This window comes from Erithacus rubecula (assembly GCF_903797595.1).
Source record: "Erithacus rubecula genome assembly, chromosome: 14".
NCBI classification, from domain to species: Eukaryota; Metazoa; Chordata; class Aves; order Passeriformes; family Muscicapidae; genus Erithacus; species Erithacus rubecula.
This window is the reverse complement of record NC_136666.1, coordinates 583,143-589,142: the sequence shown is the minus strand read 5'-3', so window position 1 is coordinate 589,142 and position 6,000 is coordinate 583,143.

The window sequence follows — 6,000 nt, the reverse complement described above, 5'->3', positions numbered from 1 at the left end:
GACAGGACCAGAAGGCCTCATAGCTTCTGTTAAGCCATTTGTTTTGCCTGTACCTATGGTATTATGGGGAAGAGAGGCACTCTCTCAATGGGGTTTCAAAATTCAGTCTGATTTTTGATGGGGCCATTGAGGTGCGTGGCACCCTGAAATTAACCTGGAAAACCACAACACCTGTCTGGGTGGGTCAGTGGCCCCTGCCACTGATTAAATTACACACACTCATTGACCTTGTCCAAGAACAACTCAAGAAGGACACACAGTCCCCTCCACCAGTCCTTGGAATTCTCCTGTGTTTGTAATCAGGAAACAAACTGGCAAGTGGCATTTGCTCCAAGACCTCCACAAAATTAATTCTGTGATGGAGGAAATGGGGGCCTTACAGCCCAGTCTACCATCTCCTACCATGATCCCTTGAGACTGGCTTTTGATAGTCATTGATTTAAAGGATTGCTTTTTCGACATTCCCTTGCATCCTCATGATGCTCCTAAATTTGCCTTTTCTGTCCCTAGTACTAAGATGCAGGCACCCTTGCAGAGATATCACTGGGTTGTACTTCCCCAAGGAAGGTAAAACAGCCCCACTATTTGTCAGTGGTTTCTTGCAAGGGTCCTCAGCCCCATTCCTCAAAAAATGTCTGCTGCCTTGCTATGTCATTATATGGATGACATTCTTCTAGCAGCAGGAAAACAGGAGGTCATGGAGGAAGCCTTAGCCCTTGTCATTGCTGCTGTAACCCAGGCAGGGTTTAGCCTTGATTCAGAAAAGATTCAGCAACAACCCCCTTGGAAATACCTTGGTTGGCACATTAGGACCTAGTCCATTTCCCCTCAGCCTTTGTAAATGCACATAAACATTTGGACTCTTAATGATGCTAAAAAACTTTTGGGGACAATTAATTTGGTTTGTTCCTAATTGGGAATTGCAAATGCAGACCTGAGCCCCTTGTTTGCTCTTTTAAAAGGGGAGCCAGATCTCCTGTCCCCTCATCAACTCACACCAGATGCTTGCCAAGCTTTGCAAAAGGTAGCTGATGCTATCTCAAACAGGCAAGTGGCCTGATGGGCCCCTGAGCTGCCCTTTCCTTTGATTATCCTGAATCCAGCTAAACAACCCCAGACTTTAATTTTTCCTAAAGCTCCTGACCCACTGATGATTATAGAGTAGATTTTGCTCACACCAGATGTCTAAAACTATCAATATCCAACATGAGATGATGGCATTGCTTATTATAAAAACTCGGGAGAGACTCACCACACTTGCAGGTGTGGATTTGAGTTTAATTTGTTTACCTGTTACTACTGTTTATTTGCAATTTATTGCAGGTCTTAACTCTCTTTATAGATGGATCTGGCCACACTCACAAGTCAGTGCTGCTTTGGTGGGATCTTAACCAATGGAATTCAGATGTTATTACTGTTTCAGGTTCTCCTCAGGTTGCTGAATTGGCAGCTGTTGTGTGGGCCTTTCTACCCCTTTTGCTACCCCTTTCAACTTGTTGATAGACTCTGCTTATTTGCACGAATTGTCGAAGGAGCAGAAGCTGCTGTACTCAAGGAAGTACCTAATGCAGAATTGTTTCAATGGTTACAATAGCTTGTTTTTCTTTTAGATACAAGGCAACATCCACATTTTGTGATGCATATTCATTCTCACACATTACCTGGTTCTACTACAGAAGGGAATCTCCAGGCAGACTGACATACTTTACCAGTTCAAGCAGCTCAGGCTGTATTACCAGACTGCTTTGCCCAGGCAGAACTCAGTCAGTCATTTTTCACCAAAATGCTGCTGCGCTCACACACACTTTCGATTTGACCACTCACCAAGCCAAGTATTGTGGTGTGTGCCCAGACTGTCAAAGGTATTCATTCCCCTCCTTTGCTGCAGTGTTACACCTAGGGGACTCCAAAGCCTTCAGATTTGGCAAACAGATGTTACTCATTTTCCCAAATTTGGCTCACTGACCATGTTTCACTCTTTATGAATGTCCTGGTTTGAAAGGACAGGTGTCTGCCAGTAAGGGCAGAAGTTTCCCTTTGGAATAGAGACTTTGGTTCCACTCCCCCCCCAAGTATTATAATTGTTTGAATCAAGGACTCTGAGGCAGAGATAAGGGGGGTGGGAATAACAACTCTTTTACTAATATATCTAACTATACAAACAGAAAACAATAACAGTTAAAATTGCTAACAGAACGAAATAGATAACTCGGTGTCAGTCCCTTTAGATGCAAGCACGCTGTCTCTGTGCTTAGTCCACAGCCCGGATCTGCTGAAGGGCAGGCGGGAACGGAGGCAGGAGGGAGGGGGGAGGGGCAGCAGCGGCCATGCCGGTCCCAGGCGGGAACGGGCTGGAGCGGCGGCTCCTCGCTCACCGTGTGTGTCCGGGGGATCAGCTGTGTCCGCAGAGGCAGGAGGCTGGAACGGGGCAGATGCAGGGCAGGTGGTCGCAGAGGGTCTGGCTCTCCTGTGCTCGGCCGCGTGGCTGAACGATCCCAGGCGTCCTCCTCCGAGCTCGCTGGAAACGCGAGTGCCCTCCCGGAAGCCTCAGAGGCCCCTCCGGGAGCCGTTCCCACCCATCCCTTTGGTCTGGTCTCATCAGAGATCCTGAATGTAGCCCGGCCAGCTCCATTGGCATGATAATGGGAAAAATTCTTTCAATTGACACAGTAACAGAAAACACTCAACCCCCAGCAATGAAAAAACTTAACAGCTTTGCACAACTTAGAACAAGCAAAGTGCAGCATACATGCTGTTGGGGTTTGTTTCCTTACTGTGCCAGTTTGAAGAATTGTCTGGTTAGATGTATTAGTAAAGAGCTTTTATTCCTACCCTCTTATCTCTGCCTGCAGAGTTCCTGATTCAAAAATTATAATACTCAGAAGGGAGGGGGTTTACATTCTCTGTTTCAAAGAAGAGCTTCTGCCTTTATTGGCAAACACTTGTCCTTCAAACCAGGACACATACCTATAGCCAGAACTGTGATGGTAATGTAGAAGCTTGGAATACTGGAGCTCGAATATTTGCCTCAATTATCCCATCCATTGAAAACCCTAAATAACCTTGGCTTTTGGCTTGCAAACTAATGCTACAACTAGCTAATGCTAGCTCCTCTCAAACAGGTTTATTACCGGACGTTGATGTAAGGCATGCTACACTACAGAATAGAGCTGCTCTTGATTTTTTGCTTTTAGCACATGGGCATGGTTGTGAGTATTTGGAAGGCTTGTGCTGCACCAATCTTTCTGGTAACTCTCAGTCTATCCATGCTAAGGGGGCCCTCCCCTCCAAGACAGCATCACCAAACTAAGAGTTGTGGATGATAGCGACTGGCTTGGACACATACTCGGAGGATGGGAGCTTATTGGCTGGCTGAAAAATTTTGCAAATACAGGAATTTATATTTTAGCCATATTGTTACTTTTGATGATTTGTTTGCCTTGTATTTTACAATGTGTTAAAAAACTGATAGACAAGTCTATGAAGAGAATCTTACTGGTGAAACAGAAAGGGGGAGATGTGGGGGTACAATTAGGCAATATAGTTACACGAATATTATTGGTGTGCTGTTTTTAGCTGTATCTGAAAAGGTATATAAACTCAGCTGTGTGTATCAATAAACAGCTTCAGTCTTGCATCAAGCTGGAGACCCCATCTCTTTATTACCACCACTGCCGTCATCACATTCCTGCCCAGTTGGCCCCAGTGGCTTTGGAACTTCACAGCTGATTGAAGCTGTGCTCACCAGAAGGGCAAGGCTTCCTACCACTTCAATACCTCTGCAGACAGACAGCACAGACAAATCCCAATATGCTCATCTTGATTAATCAGGGGACCTGTATTACAAACAGCCTTGTAAATCAGACTCCATTTTCAGCCAGCCCTGAAATTCCTGGGTCTGACCCACTCATGACTGCAAACAATTAATTAATGACTCAAGCAACCAAAGAGAATAAGGCTGGGTACCAGAATTTCTGAGGTTTCTTGGTGTTTTTAGGCAGTGGAATCTGCTTAAATTATTATAATTACATTGCATGTAATTGGGTGCTAGCCCCAAATAAAATACTTAGCTTACTCTATATAGAAAACTCATGTACTATGGGGGCTGAGAGCCTTAATTCTCTGCACGACCTGAGGCAAAGCGTGTAAGTTTTCAGATCCTTTGAAGAGCTGACAGACAGTAGACAAAGGATTCTCCCCTGGGTACACACAGATATCCCCCAAGCACATTCTGGTATTCAGTCAGTGCTTCCAGCTCTCCCCTACAGCAGTGTCCTTTCCTTGGCAAGCTGGCTGCCTGCAGTTCTGTGGAACCTGTCTCCTCACACACCTGCCTGACTCGTGGCATTGCCGGGGTCTAAGCATATGCTCCAGATCCTCTGTACTTCTGCTTTAGGTCCCTCAAAGCCTCTCAAAGTGCTCCTGATGGCAGCATAGCCATGAGCAGGTGGTACAGCAGCCTTTCCAATGGATTTAAAAGCACTGCATCCTCTCCAGCACTTACACACATTCTCACAGATTCCCTCCAGAGTATCTCTAGTTTTGGAGTGTGGTTCCTAGTTAGTTCAAAGCTATCTGTTGTGAAGACTGCAACATAAAGTGAAGTATCAGGCATAGCCTTTCCAGCTGGGAGTCGTTTATCCTCTGTACCAGCTTCTATGAGATTCCATCTCTTTTTATTGCAGCTGTCTGAAAACAGCCTGTACAAATCATATTAATAAAATACTAATCTGCTTTCACTGAAGTATTTTTCAAGTGTACACAATAAGGTAATGTGAAACACCCTGAAGACATTTTTTTTAAAAAGCATTGAGGCCAACATAAATCTCAATAATTGCTTGGCAAATCATAAGGAAGGAAAGACCTGTGGGATCTGCAGCTTCCTACAGGCTCACATCCATGCTACCCTCTGCTCAAACACCATACATGGGCCAGGACAAATGGATTGCACTGACATTTCCAGTACAGCTGGGCTTTGGAGAGTGTAACTGCAATATAAACAGCATGGCTCTTGGTTTAAAGCAAGCAGCACTTCCCACTAATGGTGTGTGTGCTCAGATCAGCTCTACTGCTGCAGCTTTGGAGGTGTTCCTGGCAAGGGAACCCACACAGACATGGGATGGGTGTAGGAAGGAAGACATCAGGCAGGAGAGGCCTTTGAACACAAGCTGGCAGAGGCAGAACTTGGATGTGATATTTTCTCCTACCCAGCACACAGCAGCTGACAGAGAGGAATGTAAGGAAGGGGGAAAAAAGCTAATACATGACATGCAAATATTCTGTGCTCCCTCATGACCAACCTTCTCTGAAACTGTTTTACCAAGAGACCCAGCTGGTTACAGAAAGTCTGGGGCAATTCCTCTGATTCCTCTGCTCCATACAACATGAGTTTCCCAAAACCACCTCTTGAAAGCCTTGTGCACTGATGAACAGCTCCTTCCTCTCTCTCTCTCCTCAGCTCCAGATAACAAACCCCTACAGATATGCTTTGAGAGCAATGGGAAAATTCTACTCGCTTGAAAATCCAATTTCATTCCCAGCATAGATATTCCTATCTTCACAATCCACACATTTCTGCTCTCCCTGGCCAATCACTCACTTTCTGCAGCCTCCCTGATACCAATGTTGGTAGCCCACAGCCACAAAGAACCACTAGGCTCAGAGAAACACAAGACAGTTTGATTATAAGTGGATCATAAATTTTGCATGTTAAAAAAGAGCTTTTTCTTGTGAGAATTAGGCAAAACCAAAGGGATTCATCTGAGAGAGGTTTTGAATCTTGGAATGATACACTTTATCAAGGTTAGCTTCCCTTGATGCTGCTAAAGCCACCTAAGAAAGGCCTGTGGCCTCTTTATTAGCCATTCCATTAGCCATATACTAAGGGATGATGATAAATCTTTAACAAACAGCAATTTAAAATTCTTTGTCCCAACACATTTAGCCTTTATAAATAAATCAAGGCTGTCTGAACAGTTTGTCCCCCTTTCTCAGGCAGTG